The sequence below is a fragment of the Triturus cristatus genome, unplaced genomic scaffold (assembly GCF_964204655.1).
Source record: "Triturus cristatus unplaced genomic scaffold, aTriCri1.1 SCAFFOLD_1045, whole genome shotgun sequence".
Lineage (NCBI taxonomy): Eukaryota > Metazoa > Chordata > Amphibia > Caudata > Salamandridae > Triturus > Triturus cristatus.
The window spans coordinates 20,566-38,013 of record NW_028187784.1 but is presented as its reverse complement, the minus strand read 5'-3'; the positions used below and the strand labels follow the sequence as shown (position 1 = coordinate 38,013).

General features: G+C 33.3%; 12 non-coding genes across 12 annotated transcripts; all 12 read right to left on the bottom strand.

Annotated features, from left to right (window-relative positions):
* Positions 1–471: 471 nt before the first annotated feature.
* Positions 472–545, bottom strand: TRNAI-AAU (transfer RNA isoleucine (anticodon AAU)). The gene has a single exon. It is a non-coding gene; the product is annotated as a tRNA-Ile (tRNA).
* Positions 546–1,327: 782 nt separating this feature from the next.
* On the bottom strand, positions 1,328–1,401 carry TRNAI-AAU (transfer RNA isoleucine (anticodon AAU)). Its single transcript has one exon. It is a non-coding gene; the product is annotated as a tRNA-Ile (tRNA).
* Positions 1,402–3,112: 1,711 nt separating this feature from the next.
* TRNAI-AAU (transfer RNA isoleucine (anticodon AAU)) lies at positions 3,113–3,186 on the bottom strand. Its single transcript has one exon. It is a non-coding gene; the product is annotated as a tRNA-Ile (tRNA).
* Positions 3,187–5,156: 1,970 nt separating this feature from the next.
* TRNAI-AAU (transfer RNA isoleucine (anticodon AAU)) lies at positions 5,157–5,230 on the bottom strand. The gene has a single exon. It is a non-coding gene; the product is annotated as a tRNA-Ile (tRNA).
* Positions 5,231–5,753: 523 nt separating this feature from the next.
* On the bottom strand, positions 5,754–5,827 carry TRNAI-AAU (transfer RNA isoleucine (anticodon AAU)). Its single transcript has one exon. It is a non-coding gene; the product is annotated as a tRNA-Ile (tRNA).
* A 1,114-nt stretch (positions 5,828–6,941) lies between these two features.
* On the bottom strand, positions 6,942–7,015 carry TRNAI-AAU (transfer RNA isoleucine (anticodon AAU)). The gene has a single exon. It is a non-coding gene; the product is annotated as a tRNA-Ile (tRNA).
* Positions 7,016–8,991: 1,976 nt separating this feature from the next.
* TRNAI-AAU (transfer RNA isoleucine (anticodon AAU)) lies at positions 8,992–9,065 on the bottom strand. Its single transcript has one exon. It is a non-coding gene; the product is annotated as a tRNA-Ile (tRNA).
* A 782-nt stretch (positions 9,066–9,847) lies between these two features.
* Positions 9,848–9,921, bottom strand: TRNAI-AAU (transfer RNA isoleucine (anticodon AAU)). The gene has a single exon. It is a non-coding gene; the product is annotated as a tRNA-Ile (tRNA).
* A 1,711-nt stretch (positions 9,922–11,632) lies between these two features.
* TRNAI-AAU (transfer RNA isoleucine (anticodon AAU)) lies at positions 11,633–11,706 on the bottom strand. Its single transcript has one exon. It is a non-coding gene; the product is annotated as a tRNA-Ile (tRNA).
* A 1,114-nt stretch (positions 11,707–12,820) lies between these two features.
* Positions 12,821–12,894, bottom strand: TRNAI-AAU (transfer RNA isoleucine (anticodon AAU)). Its single transcript has one exon. It is a non-coding gene; the product is annotated as a tRNA-Ile (tRNA).
* Positions 12,895–14,870: 1,976 nt separating this feature from the next.
* TRNAI-AAU (transfer RNA isoleucine (anticodon AAU)) lies at positions 14,871–14,944 on the bottom strand. The gene has a single exon. It is a non-coding gene; the product is annotated as a tRNA-Ile (tRNA).
* Positions 14,945–15,726: 782 nt separating this feature from the next.
* TRNAI-AAU (transfer RNA isoleucine (anticodon AAU)) lies at positions 15,727–15,800 on the bottom strand. Its single transcript has one exon. It is a non-coding gene; the product is annotated as a tRNA-Ile (tRNA).
* Between the last annotated feature and the right edge of the window lie 1,648 nt (positions 15,801–17,448).

The following is a 17,448-nucleotide window of genomic DNA, read 5'->3' as shown; positions in this document are numbered from 1 at the left end:
GAACCCCAGATAGTTTGAAAGCTTATTTTCAGCTGTTTACCCATAAGGTATATTTATATATTATCGACATGAAGAAACAAATATCACAAAAAAATCAATACAAATGAGATTTTCATTCTTAGTGTTAAAACTTAGAACCATTAATGTATGTTCTATGTGGTTTAGCAATAAATAACAGTTCATCATCTATATTAAATTAATTCATCTACTCATTCTATCAGCTCCTGCTCAAAGGAAATATAGAGATAAACATCAGACAGAAGAAAATGCTTGTAATAAATGAGAGATTTAGTTACTTAGTGTTAGAACTTACAACCATTAATGGATGTTCAAGGCACTTTAACATTAATATATAATTCCACATCTATATCAAATTGATTCAACTAATGATTCTAGCAGCTCTTGCTCCAAAGAGATATACAGTTAACAAAGAGACACAAGAAAAAGCATCTTTTATTTAACACAGAAACTTGGCCTGTACAGGGATCGAACCTGTGACCTTGGCGTTATTAGCACCACGCTCTAACCAACTGAGCTAACAGGCCGCTGTTCGTGCTGGGCTGGGGGACAAGCATATGAAGAACTGCTAATGTCAGTGAACCCCAGATAGTTTGAAAGCTTATTTTCAGCTGTTTACCCATAAGGTATATTTATATATTATCGACATGAAGAAACAAATATCACAAAAAAATCAATACAAATGAGATTTTCATTCTTAGTGTTAAAACTTAGAACCATTAATGTATTTTCCATGTGGTTTAGTAATAAATAACAGTTCATCATCTATATTAAATTAATTCATCTACTCATTCTATCAGCTTCTGCTCAAAGGAAATATAGATTTAAACAAGATACAGAAGAAAATGCATTTATTTCAACATTAAAGCAGCGTTAAGTGTTTGCTTGGAGAGTGGTAGAAAGTATGTTCTTGGCATTTTTAACTTCATGTTCTAACAGAATCAGATAATAGGCTTACTATTTTTATAGCATACTAGTGAAGAAATAACAGATGATGAAGTGCTACTGATTGTTAACCAGAGATAGATGGAAATCTTATATTCAGCTGTTTACATTCATGGTGTCTTTAAGCATTATCAAAAAATCAAAACTAGACTTTCCTAAATTACTTGTAATAAATGGGAGATTAATTACTTAGTGTTAGAACTTTGAACCATTAATGGGTGTTCAAGGCACTTTAACATTAATATATAATTCCACATCTATATCAAATTGATTCAACTAATGATTCTAGCAGCTCTTGCTCCAAAGAGATATACAGATAACAAAGAGACAGAAGAAAAAGCATCTTTTATTTAACACAGAAACTTGGCCTGTACAGGGATCGAACCTGTGACCTTGGCGTTATTAGCACCACGCTCTAACCAACTGAGCTAACAGGCCGCTGTTTGTGCTGGGCTGGGGGACAAGCATATGAAGAATTGCGAATGTCAGTGAACCCCAGATAGTTTGAAAGCTTATTTTCAGCTGTTTACCCATAAGGTATATTTATATATTATCGACATGAAGAAACAAATATCACAAAAAAATCAATACAAATGAGATTTTCAATCTTAGTGTTAAAACTTAGAACCATTAATGTATTTTCCATGTGGTTTAGCAATAAATAACAGTTCATCATCTATATTAAATTAATTCATCTACTCATTCTATCAGCTCCTGCTCAAAGGAAATATAGAGATAAACATCAGACAGAAGAAAATGCTTGTAATAAATGAGAGATTTAGTTACTTAGTGTTAGAACTTTCAACCATTAATGGATGTTCAAGGCACTTTAACATTAATATATAATTCCACATCTATATCAAATTGATTCAACTACTAGCAGCTCTTGCTCCAAAGAGATATACAGTTAACAAAGAGACACAAGAAAAAGCATCTTTTTTTTAACACAGAAACTTGGCCTGTACAGGGATCGAACCTGTGACCTTGGCGTTATTAGCACCACGCTCTAACCAACTGAGCTAACAGGCTGCCGTTCGTTCTGTGCTGGGGGACAAGCATATGCAGAACTGCTAATGTCAGTGAACCCCAGATAGTTTGAAAGCTTATTTTCAGCTGTTTACCCATAAAGTATATTTATATATTATCGACATGAAGAAACAAATATCACAAAAAAATCAATACAAATGAGATTTTCATTCTTAGTGTTAAAACTTAGAACCATTAATGTATGTTCTATGTGGTTTAGCAATAAATAACAGTTCATCATCTATATTAAATTAATTCATCTACTCATTCTATCAGCTCCTGCTCAAAGGAAATATAGAGATAAACATCAGACAGAAGAAAATGCTTGTAATAAATGAGAGATTTAGTTACTTAGTGTTAGAACTTACAACCATTAATGGATGTTCAAGGCACTTTAACATTAATATATAATTCCACATCTATATCAAATTGATTCAACTAATGATTCTAGCAGCTCTTGCTCCAAAGAGATATACAGATAACAAAGAGACAGAAGAAAAAGCATCTTTTATTTAACACAGAAACTTGGCCTGTACAGGGATCGAACCTGTGACCTTGGCGTTATTAGCACCACGCTCTAACCAACTGTGCTAACAGGCCGTTGTTCGTGCTGGGCTGGGGGACAAGCATATGAAGAATTGCTAATGTCAGTGAACCGCAGATAGTTTGAAAGCTTATTTTCAGCTGTTTACCCATAAGGTATATTTATATATTATCGACATGAAGAAACAAATATCACAAAAAAATCAATACAAATGAGATTTTCATTCTTAGTGTTAAAACTTAGAACCATTAATGTATGTTCTATGTGGTTTAGCAATAAATAACAGTTCATCATCTATATTAAATTAATTCATCTACTCATTCTATCAGCTCCTGCTCAAAGGAAATATAGAGCTAAACATCAGACAGAAGAAAATGCTTGTAATAAATGAGAGATTTAGTTACTTAGTGTTAGAACTTACAACCATTAATGGATGTTCAAGGCACTTTAACATTAATATATAATTCCACATCTATATCAAATTGATTCAACTAATGATTCTAGCAGCTCTTGCTCCAAAGAGATATACAGTTAACAAAGAGACACAAGAAAAAGCATCTATTTTTTAACACAGAAACTTGGCCTGTACAGGGATCGAACCTGTGACCTTGGCGTTATTAGCACCACGCTCTAACCAACTGAGCTAACAGGCCGCTGTTTGTGCTGGGCTGGGGGACAAGCATATGAAGAATTGCTAATGTCAGTGAACCCCAGATAGTTTGAAAGCTTATTTTCAGCTGTTTACCCATAAGGTATATTTATATATTATCGACATGAAGAAACAAATATCACAAAAAAATCAATACAAATGAGATTTTCATTCTTAGTGTTAAAACTTAGAACCATTAATGTATGTTCTATGTGGTTTAGCAATAAATAACAGTTCATCATCTATATTAAATTAATTCATCTACTCATTCTATCAGCTCCTGCTCAAAGGAAATATAGAGATAAACATCAGACAGAAGAAAATGCTTGTAATAAATGAGAGATTTAGTTACTTAGTGTTAGAACTTACAACCATTAATGGATGTTCAAGGCACTTTAACATTAATATATAATTCCACATCTATATCAAATTGATTCAACTACTAGCAGCTCTTGCTCCAAAGAGATATACAGTTAACAAAGAGACACAAGAAAAAGCATCTTTTTTTTAACACAGAAACTTGGCCTGTACAGGGATGGAACCTGTGACCTTGGCGTTATTAGCACCACGCTCTAACCAACTGAGCTAACAGGCCGCCGTTCGTGCTGGGCTGGGGGACAAGCATATGCAGAACTGCTAATGTCAGTGAACCCCAGATAGATTGAAAGCTTATTTTCAGCTGTTTACCCATAAGGTATATTTATATATTATCGACATGAAGAAACAAATATCACAAAAAAATCAATACAAATGAGATTTTCATTCTTAGTGTTAAAACTTAGAACCATTAATGTATGTTCTATGTGGTTTAGCAATAAATAACAGTTCATCATCTATATTAAATTAATTCATCTACTCATTCTATCAGCTCCTGCTCAAAGGAAATATAGAGCTAAACATCAGAAAGAAGAAAATGCTTGTAATAAATGAGAGATTTAGTTACTTAGTGTTAGAACTTACAACCATTAATGGATGTTCAAGGCACTTTAACATTAATATATAATTCCACATCTATATCAAATTGATTCAACTAATGATTCTAGCAGCTCTTGCTCCAAAGAGATATACAGTTAACAAAGAGACACAAGAAAAAGCATCTTTTTTTTAACACAGAAACTTGGCCTGTACAGGGATCGAACCTGTGAGCTTGGCGTTATTAGCACCACGCTCTAACCAACTGAGCTAACAGGCCGCTGTTTGTGCTGGGCTGGGGGACAAGCATATGAAGAATTGCTAATGTCAGTGAACCCCAGATAGTTTGAAAGCTTATTTTCAGCTGTTTACCCATAAGGTATATTTATATATTATCGACATGAAGAAACAAATATCACAAAAAAATCAATACAAATGAGATTTTCATTCTTAGTGTTAAAACTTAGAACCATTAATGTATTTTCCATGTGGTTTAGCAATAAATAACAGTTCATCATCTATATTAAATTAATTCATCTACTCATTCTATCAGCTTCTGCTCAAAGGAAATATAGATTTAAACAAGATACAGAAGAAAATGCATTTATTTCAACATTAAAGCAGCGTTAAGTGTTTGCTTGGAGAGTGGTAGAAAGTATGTTCTTGGCATTTTTAACTTCATGTTCTAACAGAATCAGATAATAGGCTTACTATATTTATAGCATACTACTGAAGAAATAACAGATGATGAAGTGCTACTGATTGTTAACCCGAGATAGATGGAAATCTTATATTCAGCTGTTTACATTCATGGTGTCTTTAAGCATTATCAAAAAATCAAAACTAGACTTTCCTAAATTACTTGTAATAAATGGGAGATTAATTACTTAGTGTTAGAACTTTGAACCATTAATGGATGTTCAAGGCACTTTAACATTGATATATAATTCCACATCTATATCAAATTGATTCAACTAATCATTCTAGCAGCTCTTGCTCCAAAGAGATATACAGTTAACAAAGAGACACAAGAAAAAGCATCTTTTTTTTAACACAGAAACTTGGCCTGTACAGGGATCGAACCTGTGACCTTGGCGTTATTAGCACCACGCTCTAACCAACTGAGCTAACAGGCCGCTGTTTGTGCTGGGCTGGGGGACAAGCATATGAAGAATTGCCAATGTCAGTGAACCCCAGATAGTTTGAAAGCTTATTTTCAGCTGTTTACCCATAAGGTATATTTATATATTATCGACATGAAGAAACAAATATCACAAAAAAATCAATACAAATGAGATTTTCATTCTTAGTGTTAAAACTTAGAACCATTAATGTATGTTCTATGTGGTTTAGCAATAAATAACAGTTCATCATCTATATTAAATTAATTCATCTACTCATTCTATCAGCTCCTGCTCAAAGGAAATATAGAGATAAACATCAGACAGAAGAAAATGCTTGTAATAAATGAGAGATTTAGTTACTTAGTGTTAGAACTTACAACCATTAATGGATGTTCAAGGCACTTTAACATTAATATATAATTCCACATCTATATCAAATTGATTCAACTAATGATTCTAGCAGCTCTTGCTCCAAAGAGATATACAGTTATCAAAGAGACACAAGAAAAAGCATCTTTTTTTTAACCCAGAAACTTGGCCTGTACAGGGATCGAACCTGTGACCTTGGCGTTATTAGCACCACGCTCTAACCAACTGAGCTAACAGGCCGCTGTTCGTGCTGGGCTGGGGGACAAGCATATGAAGAATTGCCAATGTCAGTGAACCCCAGATAGTTTGAAAGCTTATTTTCAGCTGTTTACCCATAAGGTATATGTATATATTATCGACATGAAGAAACAAATATCACAAAAAAATCAATACAAATGAGATTTTCATTCTTAGTGTTAAAACTTAGAACCATTAATGTATGTTCTATGTGGTTTAGCAATAAATAACAGTTCATCATCTATATTAAATTAATTCATCTACTCATTCTATCAGCTCCTGCTCAAAGGAAATATAGAGATAAACATCAGACAGAAGAAAATGCTTGTAATAAATGAGAGATTTAGTTACTTAGTGTTAGAACTTACAACCATTAATGGATGTTCAAGGCACTTTAACATTAATATATAATTCCACATCTATATCAAATTGATTCAACTACTAGCAGCTCTTGCTCCAAAGAGATATACAGTTAACAAAGAGACACAAGAAAAAGCATCTTTTTTTTAACACAGAAACTTGGCCTGTACAGGGATGGAACCTGTGACCTTGGCGTTATTAGCACCACGCTCTAACCAACTGAGCTAACAGGCCGCCGTTCGTGCTGGGCTGGGGGACAAGCATATGCAGAACTGCTAATGTCAGTGAACCCCAGATAGATTGAAAGCTTATTTTCAGCTGTTTACCCATAAGGTATATTTATATATTATCGACATGAAGAAACAAATATCACAAAAAAATCAATACAAATGAGATTTTCATTCTTAGTGTTAAAACTTAGAACCATTAATGTATGTTCTATGTGGTTTAGCAATAAATAACAGTTCATCATCTATATTAAATTAATTCATCTACTCATTCTATCAGCTCCTGCTCAAAGGAAATATAGAGATAAACATCAGACAGAAGAAAATGCTTGTAATAAATGAGAGATTTAGTTACTTAGTGTTAGAACTTACAACCATTAATGGATGTTCAAGGCAGTTTAACATTAATATATAATTCCACATCTATATCAAATTGATTCAACTAATGATTCTAGCAGCTCTTGCTCCAAAGAGATATACAGATAACAAAGAGACAGAAGAAAAAGCATCTTTTATTTAACACAGAAACTTGGCCTGTACAGGGATCGAACCTGTGACCTTGGCGTTATTAGCACCACGCTCTAACCAACTGAGCTAACAGGCCGCCGCTCGTGCTGGGCTGGGGGACAAGCATATGAAGAATTGCTAATGTCAGTGAACCCCAGATAGTTTGAAAGCTTATTTTCAGCTGTTTACCCATAAGGTATATTTATATATTATCGACATGAAGAAACAAATATCACAAAAAAATCAATACAAATGAGATTTTCAATCTTAGTGTTAAAACTTAGAACCATTAATGTATTTTCCATGTGGTTTAGCAATAAATAACAGTTCATAATCTATATTAAATTAATTCATCTACTCATTCTATCAGCTTCTGCTCAAAGGAAATATAGATTTAAACAAGATACAGAAGAAAATGCATCTATTTCAACATTAAAGCAGCGTTAAGTGTTTGCTTGGAGAGTGGTAGAAAGTATGTTCTTGGCATTTTTAACTTCATGTTCTAACAGAATCAGATAATAGGCTTACTATATTTATAGCATACTACTGAAGAAATAACAGATGATGAAGTGCTACTGATTGTTAACCCGAGATAGATGGAAATCTTATATTCAGCTGTTTACATTCATGGTGTCTTTAAGCATTATCAAAAAATCAAAACTAGACTTTCCTAAATTACTTGTAATAAATGGGAGATTAATTACTTAGTGTTAGAACTTTGAACCATTAATGGATGTTCAAGGCACTTTAACATTAATATATAATTCCACATCTATATCAAATTGATTCAACTAATGATTCTAGCAGCTCTTGCTCCAAAGAGATATACAGATAACAAAGAGACAGAAGAAAAAGCATCTTTTATTTAACACAGAAACTTGGCATGTACAGGGATCGAACCAGTGACCTTGGCGTTATTAGCACCACGCTCTAACCAACTGTGCTAACAGGCCGCCGTTCGTGCTGGGCTGGGGGACAAGCATATGAAGAATTGCTAATGTCAGTGAACCCCAGATAGTTTGAAAGCTTATTTTCAGCTGTTTACCCATAAGGTATATTTATATATTATCGACATGAAGAAACAAATATCACAAAAAAATCAATACAAATGAGATTTTCATTCTTAGTGTTAAAACTTAGAACCATTAATGTATGTTCTATGTGGTTTAGCAATAAATAACAGTTCATCATCTATATTAAATTAATTCATCTACTCATTCTATCAGCTCCTGCTCAAAGGAAATATAGAGCTAAACATCAGAAAGAAGAAAATGCTTGTAATAAATGAGAGATTTAGTTACTTAGTGTTAGAACTTACAACCATTAATGGATGTTCAAGGCACTTTAACATTAATATATAATTCCACATCTATATCAAATTGATTCAACTAATGATTCTAGCAGCTCTTGCTCCAAAGAGATATACAGTTAACAAAGAGACACAAGAAAAAGCATCTTTTTTTTAACACAGAAACTTGGCCTGTACAGGGATCGAACCTGTGAGCTTGGTGTTATTAGCACCACGCTCTAACCAACTGAGCTAACAGGCCGCTGTTTGTGCTGGGCTGGGGGACAAGCATATGAAGAATTGCTAATGTCAGTGAACCCCAGATAGTTTGAAAGCTTATTTTCAGCTGTTTACCCATAAGGTATATTTATATATTATCGACATGAAGAAACAAATATCACAAAAAAATCAATACAAATGAGATTTTCATTCTTAGTGTTAAAACTTAGAACCATTAATGTATGTTCTATGTGGTTTAGCAATAAATAACAGTTCATCATCTATATTAAATTAATTCATCTACTCATTCTATCAGCTCCTGCTCAAAGGAAATATAGAGATAAACATCAGACAGAAGAAAATGCTTGTAATAAATGAGAGATTTAGTTACTTAGTGTTAGAACTTACAACCATTAATGGATGTTCAAGGCACTTTAACATTAATATATAATTCCACATCTATATCAAATTGATTCAACTAATGATTCTAGCAGCTCTTGCTCCAAAGAGATATACAGTTAACAAAGAGACACAAGAAAAAGCATCTTTTATTTAACACAGAAACTTGGCCTGTACAGGGATCGAACCTGTGACCTTGGCGTTATTAGCACCACGCTCTAACCAACTGAGCTAACAGGCCGCTGTTCGTGCTGGGCTGGGGGACAAGCATATGAAGAACTGCTAATGTCAGTGAACCCCAGATAGTTTGAAAGCTTATTTTCAGCTGTTTACCCATAAGGTATATTTATATATTATCGACATGAAGAAACAAATATCACAAAAAAATCAATACAAATGAGATTTTCATTCTTAGTGTTAAAACTTAGAACCATTAATGTATTTTCCATGTGGTTTAGTAATAAATAACAGTTCATCATCTATATTAAATTAATTCATCTACTCATTCTATCAACTTCTGCTCAAAGGAAATATAGATTTAAACAAGATACAGAAGAAAATGCATTTATTTCAACATTAAAGCAGCGTTAAGTGTTTGCTTGGAGAGTGGTAGAAAGTATGTTCTTGGCATTTTTAACTTCATGTTCTAACAGAATCAGATAATAGGCTTACTATTTTTATAGCATACTAGTGAAGAAATAACAGATGATGAAGTGCTACTGATTGTTAACCAGAGATAGATGGAAATCTTATATTCAGCTGTTTACATTCATGGTGTCTTTAAGCATTATCAAAAAATCAAAACTAGACTTTCCTAAATTACTTGTAATAAATGGGAGATTAATTACTTAGTGTTAGAACTTTGAACCATTAATGGGTGTTCAAGGCACTTTAACATTAATATATAATTCCACATCTATATCAAATTGATTCAACTAATGATTCTAGCAGCTCTTGCTCCAAAGAGATATACAGATAACAAAGAGACAGAAGAAAAAGCATCTTTTATTTAACACAGAAACTTGGCCTGTACAGGGATCGAACCTGTGACCTTGGCGTTATTAGCACCACGCTCTAACCAACTGAGCTAACAGGCCGCTGTTTGTGCTGGGCTGGGGGACAAGCATATGAAGAATTGCGAATGTCAGTGAACCCCAGATAGTTTGAAAGCTTATTTTCAGCTGTTTACCCATAAGGTATATTTATATATTATCGACATGAAGAAACAAATATCACAAAAAAATCAATACAAATGAGATTTTCAATCTTAGTGTTAAAACTTAGAACCATTAATGTATTTTCCATGTGGTTTAGCAATAAATAACAGTTCATCATCTATATTAAATTAATTCATCTACTCATTCTATCAGCTCCTGCTCAAAGGAAATATAGAGATAAACATCAGACAGAAGAAAATGCTTGTAATAAATGAGAGATTTAGTTACTTAGTGTTAGAACTTTCAACCATTAATGGATGTTCAAGGCACTTTAACATTAATATATAATTCCACATCTATATCAAATTGATTCAACTACTAGCAGCTCTTGCTCCAAAGAGATATACAGTTAACAAAGAGACACAAGAAAAAGCATCTTTTTTTTAACACAGAAACTTGGCCTGTACAGGGATCGAACCTGTGACCTTGGCGTTATTAGCACCACGCTCTAACCAACTGAGCTAACAGGCTGCCGTTCGTTCTGTGCTGGGGGACAAGCATATGCAGAACTGCTAATGTCAGTGAACCCCAGATAGTTTGAAAGCTTATTTTCAGCTGTTTACCCATAAAGTATATTTATATATTATCGACATGAAGAAACAAATATCACAAAAAAATCAATACAAATGAGATTTTCATTCTTAGTGTTAAAACTTAGAACCATTAATGTATGTTCTATGTGGTTTAGCAATAAATAACAGTTCATCATCTATATTAAATTAATTCATCTACTCATTCTATCAGCTCCTGCTCAAAGGAAATATAGAGATAAACATCAGACAGAAGAAAATGCTTGTAATAAATGAGAGATTTAGTTACTTAGTGTTAGAACTTACAACCATTAATGGATGTTCAAGGCACTTTAACATTAATATATAATTCCACATCTATATCAAATTGATTCAACTAATGATTCTAGCAGCTCTTGCTCCAAAGAGATATACAGATAACAAAGAGACAGAAGAAAAAGCATCTTTTATTTAACACAGAAACTTGGCCTGTACAGGGATCGAACCTGTGACCTTGGCGTTATTAGCACCACGCTCTAACCAACTGTGCTAACAGGCCGTTGTTCGTGCTGGGCTGGGGGACAAGCATATGAAGAATTGCTAATGTCAGTGAACCGCAGATAGTTTGAAAGCTTATTTTCAGCTGTTTACCCATAAGGTATATTTATATATTATCGACATGAAGAAACAAATATCACAAAAAAATCAATACAAATGAGATTTTCATTCTTAGTGTTAAAACTTAGAACCATTAATGTATGTTCTATGTGGTTTAGCAATAAATAACAGTTCATCATCTATATTAAATTAATTCATCTACTCATTCTATCAGCTCCTGCTCAAAGGAAATATAGAGCTAAACATCAGACAGAAGAAAATGCTTGTAATAAATGAGAGATTTAGTTACTTAGTGTTAGAACTTACAACCATTAATGGATGTTCAAGGCACTTTAACATTAATATATAATTCCACATCTATATCAAATTGATTCAACTAATGATTCTAGCAGCTCTTGCTCCAAAGAGATATACAGTTAACAAAGAGACACAAGAAAAAGCATCTATTTTTTAACACAGAAACTTGGCCTGTACAGGGATCGAACCTGTGACCTTGGCGTTATTAGCACCACGCTCTAACCAACTGAGCTAACAGGCCGCTGTTTGTGCTGGGCTGGGGGACAAGCATATGAAGAATTGCTAATGTCAGTGAACCCCAGATAGTTTGAAAGCTTATTTTCAGCTGTTTACCCATAAGGTATATTTATATATTATCGACATGAAGAAACAAATATCACAAAAAAATCAATACAAATGAGATTTTCATTCTTAGTGTTAAAACTTAGAACCATTAATGTATGTTCTATGTGGTTTAGCAATAAATAACAGTTCATCATCTATATTAAATTAATTCATCTACTCATTCTATCAGCTCCTGCTCAAAGGAAATATAGAGATAAACATCAGACAGAAGAAAATGCTTGTAATAAATGAGAGATTTAGTTACTTAGTGTTAGAACTTACAACCATTAATGGATGTTCAAGGCACTTTAACATTAATATATAATTCCACATCTATATCAAATTGATTCAACTACTAGCAGCTCTTGCTCCAAAGAGATATACAGTTAACAAAGAGACACAAGAAAAAGCATCTTTTTTTTAACACAGAAACTTGGCCTGTACAGGGATGGAACCTGTGACCTTGGCGTTATTAGCACCACGCTCTAACCAACTGAGCTAACAGGCCGCCGTTCGTGCTGGGCTGGGGGACAAGCATATGCAGAACTGCTAATGTCAGTGAACCCCAGATAGATTGAAAGCTTATTTTCAGCTGTTTACCCATAAGGTATATTTATATATTATCGACATGAAGAAACAAATATCACAAAAAAATCAATACAAATGAGATTTTCATTCTTAGTGTTAAAACTTAGAACCATTAATGTATGTTCTATGTGGTTTAGCAATAAATAACAGTTCATCATCTATATTAAATTAATTCATCTACTCATTCTATCAGCTCCTGCTCAAAGGAAATATAGAGATAAACATCAGACAGAAGAAAATGCTTGTAATAAATGAGAGATTTAGTTACTTAGTGTTAGAACTTACAACCATTAATGGATGTTCAAGGCACTTTAACATTAATATATAATTCCACATCTATATCAAATTGATTCAACTAATGATTCTAGCAGCTCTTGCTCCAAAGAGATATACAGATAACAAAGAGACAGAAGAAAAAGCATCTTTTATTTAACACAGAAACTTGGCCTGTACAGGGATCGAACCTGTGACCTTGGCGTTATTAGCACCACGCTCTAACCAACTGAGCTAACAGGCCGCCGCTCGTGCTGGGCTGGGGGACAAGCATATGAAGAATTGCTAATGTCAGTGAACCCCAGATAGTTTGAAAGCTTATTTTCAGCTGTTTACCCATAAGGTATATTTATATATTATCGACATGAAGAAACAAATATCACAAAAAAATCAATACAAATGAGATTTTCAATCTTAGTGTTAAAACTTAGAACCATTAATGTATTTTCCATGTGGTTTAGCAATAAATAACAGTTCATAATCTATATTAAATTAATTCATCTACTCATTCTATCAGCTTCTGCTCAAAGGAAATATAGATTTAAACAAGATACAGAAGAAAATGCATCTATTTCAACATTAAAGCAGCGTTAAGTGTTTGCTTGGAGAGTGGTAGAAAGTATGTTCTTGGCATTTTTAACTTCATGTTCTAACAGAATCAGATAATAGGCTTACTATATTTATAGCATACTACTGAAGAAATAACAGATGATGAAGTGCTACTGATTGTTAACCCGAGATAGATGGAAATCTTATATTCAGCTGTTTACATTCATGGTGTCTTTAAGCATTATCAAAAAATCAAAACTAGACTTTCCTAAATTACTTGTAATAAATGGGAGATTAATTACTTAGTGTTAGAACTTTGAACCATTAATGGATGTTCAAGGCACTTTAACATTAATATATAATTCCACATCTATATCAAATTGATTCAACTAATGATTCTAGCAGCTCTTGCTCCAAAGAGATATACAGATAACAAAGAGACAGAAGAAAAAGCATCTTTTATTTAACACAGAAACTTGGCATGTACAGGGATCGAACCAGTGACCTTGGCGTTATTAGCACCACGCTCTAACCAACTGTGCTAACAGGCCGCCGTTCGTGCTGGGCTGGGGGACAAGCATATGAAGAATTGCTAATGTCAGTGAACCCCAGATAGTTTGAAAGCTTATTTTCAGCTGTTTACCCATAAGGTATATTTATATATTATCGACATGAAGAAACAAATATCACAAAAAAATCAATACAAATGAGATTTTCATTCTTAGTGTTAAAACTTAGAACCATTAATGTATGTTCTATGTGGTTTAGCAATAAATAACAGTTCATCATCTATATTAAATTAATTCATCTACTCATTCTATCAGCTCCTGCTCAAAGGAAATATAGAGCTAAACATCAGAAAGAAGAAAATGCTTGTAATAAATGAGAGATTTAGTTACTTAGTGTTAGAACTTACAACCATTAATGGATGTTCAAGGCACTTTAACATTAATATATAATTCCACATCTATATCAAATTGATTCAACTAATGATTCTAGCAGCTCTTGCTCCAAAGAGATATACAGTTAACAAAGAGACACAAGAAAAAGCATCTTTTTTTTAACACAGAAACTTGGCCTGTACAGGGATCGAACCTGTGAGCTTGGCGTTATTAGCACCACGCTCTAACCAACTGAGCTAACAGGCTGCTGTTTGTGCTGGGCTGGGGGACAAGCATATGAAGAATTGCTAATGTCAGTGAACCCCAGATAGTTTGAAAGCTTATTTTCAGCTGTTTACCCATAAGGTATATTTATATATTATCGACATGAAGAAACAAATATCACAAAAAAATCAATACAAATGAGATTTTCATTCTTAGTGTTAAAACTTAGAACCATTAATGTATGTTCTATGTGGTTTAGCAATAAATAACAGTTCATCATCTATATTAAATTAATTCATCTACTCATTCTATCAGCTCCTGCTCAAAGGAAATATAGAGATAAACATCAGACAGAAGAAAATGCTTGTAATAAATGAGAGATTTAGTTACTTAGTGTTAGAACTTACAACCATTAATGGATGTTCAAGGCACTTTAACATTAATATATAATTCCACATCTATATCAAATTGATTCAACTAATGATTCTAGCAGCTCTTGCTCCAAAGAGATATACAGTTAACAAAGAGACACAAGAAAAAGCATCTTTTATTTAACACAGAAACTTGGCCTGTACAGGGATCGAACCTGTGACCTTGGCGTTATTAGCACCACGCTCTAACCAACTGAGCTAACAGGCCGCTGTTCGTGCTGGGCTGGGGGACAAGCATATGAAGAACTGCTAATGTCAGTGAACCCCAGATAGTTTGAAAGCTTATTTTCAGCTGTTTACCCATAAGGTATATTTATATATTATCGACATGAAGAAACAAATATCACAAAAAAATCAATACAAATGAGATTTTCATTCTTAGTGTTAAAACTTAGAACCATTAATGTATTTTCCATGTGGTTTAGTAATAAATAACAGTTCATCATCTATATTAAATTAATTCATCTACTCATTCTATCAGCTTCTGCTCAAAGGAAATATAGATTTAAACAAGATACAGAAGAAAATGCATTTATTTCAACATTAAAGCAGCGTTAAGTGTTTGCTTGGAGAGTGGTAGAAAGTATGTTCTTGGCATTTTTAACTTCATGTTCTAACAGAATCAGATAATAGGCTTACTATTTTTATAGCATACTAGTGAAGAAATAACAGATGATGAAGTGCTACTGATTGTTAACCAGAGATAGATGGAAATCTTATATTCAGCTGTTTACATTCATGGTGTCTTTAAGCATTATCAAAAAATCAAAACTAGACTTTCCTAAATTACTTGTAATAAATGGGAGATTAATTACTTAGTGTTAGAACTTTGAACCATTAATGGGTGTTCAAGGCACTTTAACATTAATATATAATTCCACATCTATATCAAATTGATTCAACTAATGATTCTAGCAGCTCTTGCTCCAAAGAGATATACAGATAACAAAGAGACAGAAGAAAAAGCATCTTTTATTTAACACAGAAACTTGGCCTGTACAGGGATCGAACCTGTGACCTTGGCGTTATTAGCACCACGCTCTAACCAACTGAGCTAACAGGCCGCTGTTTGTGCTGGGCTGGGGGACAAGCATATGAAGAATTGCGAATGTCAGTGAACCCCAGATAGTTTGAAAGCTTATTTTCAGCTGTTTACCCATAAGGTATATTTATATATTATCGACATGAAGAAACAAATATCACAAAAAAATCAATACAAATGAGATTTTCAATCTTAGTGTTAAAACTTAGAACCATTAATGTATTTTCCATGTGGTTTAGCAATAAATAACAGTTCATCATCTATATTAAATTAATTCATCTACTCATTCTATCAGCTCCTGCTCAAAGGAAATATAGAGATAAACATCAGACAGAAGAAAATGCTTGTAATAAATGAGAGATTTAGTTACTTAGTGTTAGAACTTTCAACCATTAATGGATGTTCAAGGCACTTTAACATTAATATATAATTCCACATCTATATCAAATTGATTCAACTACTAGCAGCTCTTGCTCCAAAGAGATATACAGTTAACAAAGAGACACAAGAAAAAGCATCTTTTTTTTAACACAGAAACTTGGCCTGTACAGGGATCGAACCTGTGACCTTGGCGTTATTAGCACCACGCTCTAACCAACTGAGCTAACAGGCTGCCGTTCGTTCTGTGCTGGGGGACAAGCATATGCAGAACTGCTAATGTCAGTGAACCCCAGATAGTTTGAAAGCTTATTTTCAGCTGTTTACCCATAAAGTATATTTATATATTATCGACATGAAGAAACAAATATCACAAAAAAATCAATACAAATGAGATTTTCATTCTTAGTGTTAAAACTTAGAACCATTAATGTATGTTCTATGTGGTTTAGCAATAAATAACAGTTCATCATCTATATTAAATTAATTCATCTACTCATTCTATCAGCTCCTGCTCAAAGGAAATATAGAGATAAACATCAGACAGAAGAAAATGCTTGTAATAAATGAGAGATTTAGTTACTTAGTGTTAGAACTTACAACCATTAATGGATGTTCAAGGCACTTTAACATTAATATATAATTCCACATCTATATCAAATTGATTCAACTAATGATTCTAGCAGCTCTTGCTCCAAAGAGATATACAGATAACAAAGAGACAGAAGAAAAAGCATCTTTTATTTAACACAGAAACTTGGCCTGTACAGGGATCGAACCTGTGACCTTGGCGTTATTAGCACCACGCTCTAACCAACTGTGCTAACAGGCCGTTGTTCGTGCTGGGCTGGGGGACAAGCATATGAAGAATTGCTAATGTCAGTGAACCGCAGATAGTTTGAAAGCTTATTTTCAGCTGTTTACCCATAAGGTATATTTATATATTATCGACATGAAGAAACAAATATCACAAAAAAATCAATACAAATGAGATTTTCATTCTTAGTGTTAAAACTTAGAACCATTAATGTATGTTCTATGTGGTTTAGCAATAAATAACAGTTCATCATCTATATTAAATTAATTCATCTACTCATTCTATCAGCTTCTGCTCAAAGGAAATATAGATTTAAACAAGATACAGAAGAAAATGCATTTATTTCAACATTAAAGCAGCGTTAAGTGTTTGCTTGGAGAGTGGTAGAAAGTATGTTCTTGGCATTTTTAACTTCATGTTCTAACAGAATCAGATAATAGGCTTACTATTTTTATAGCATACTAGTGAAGAAATA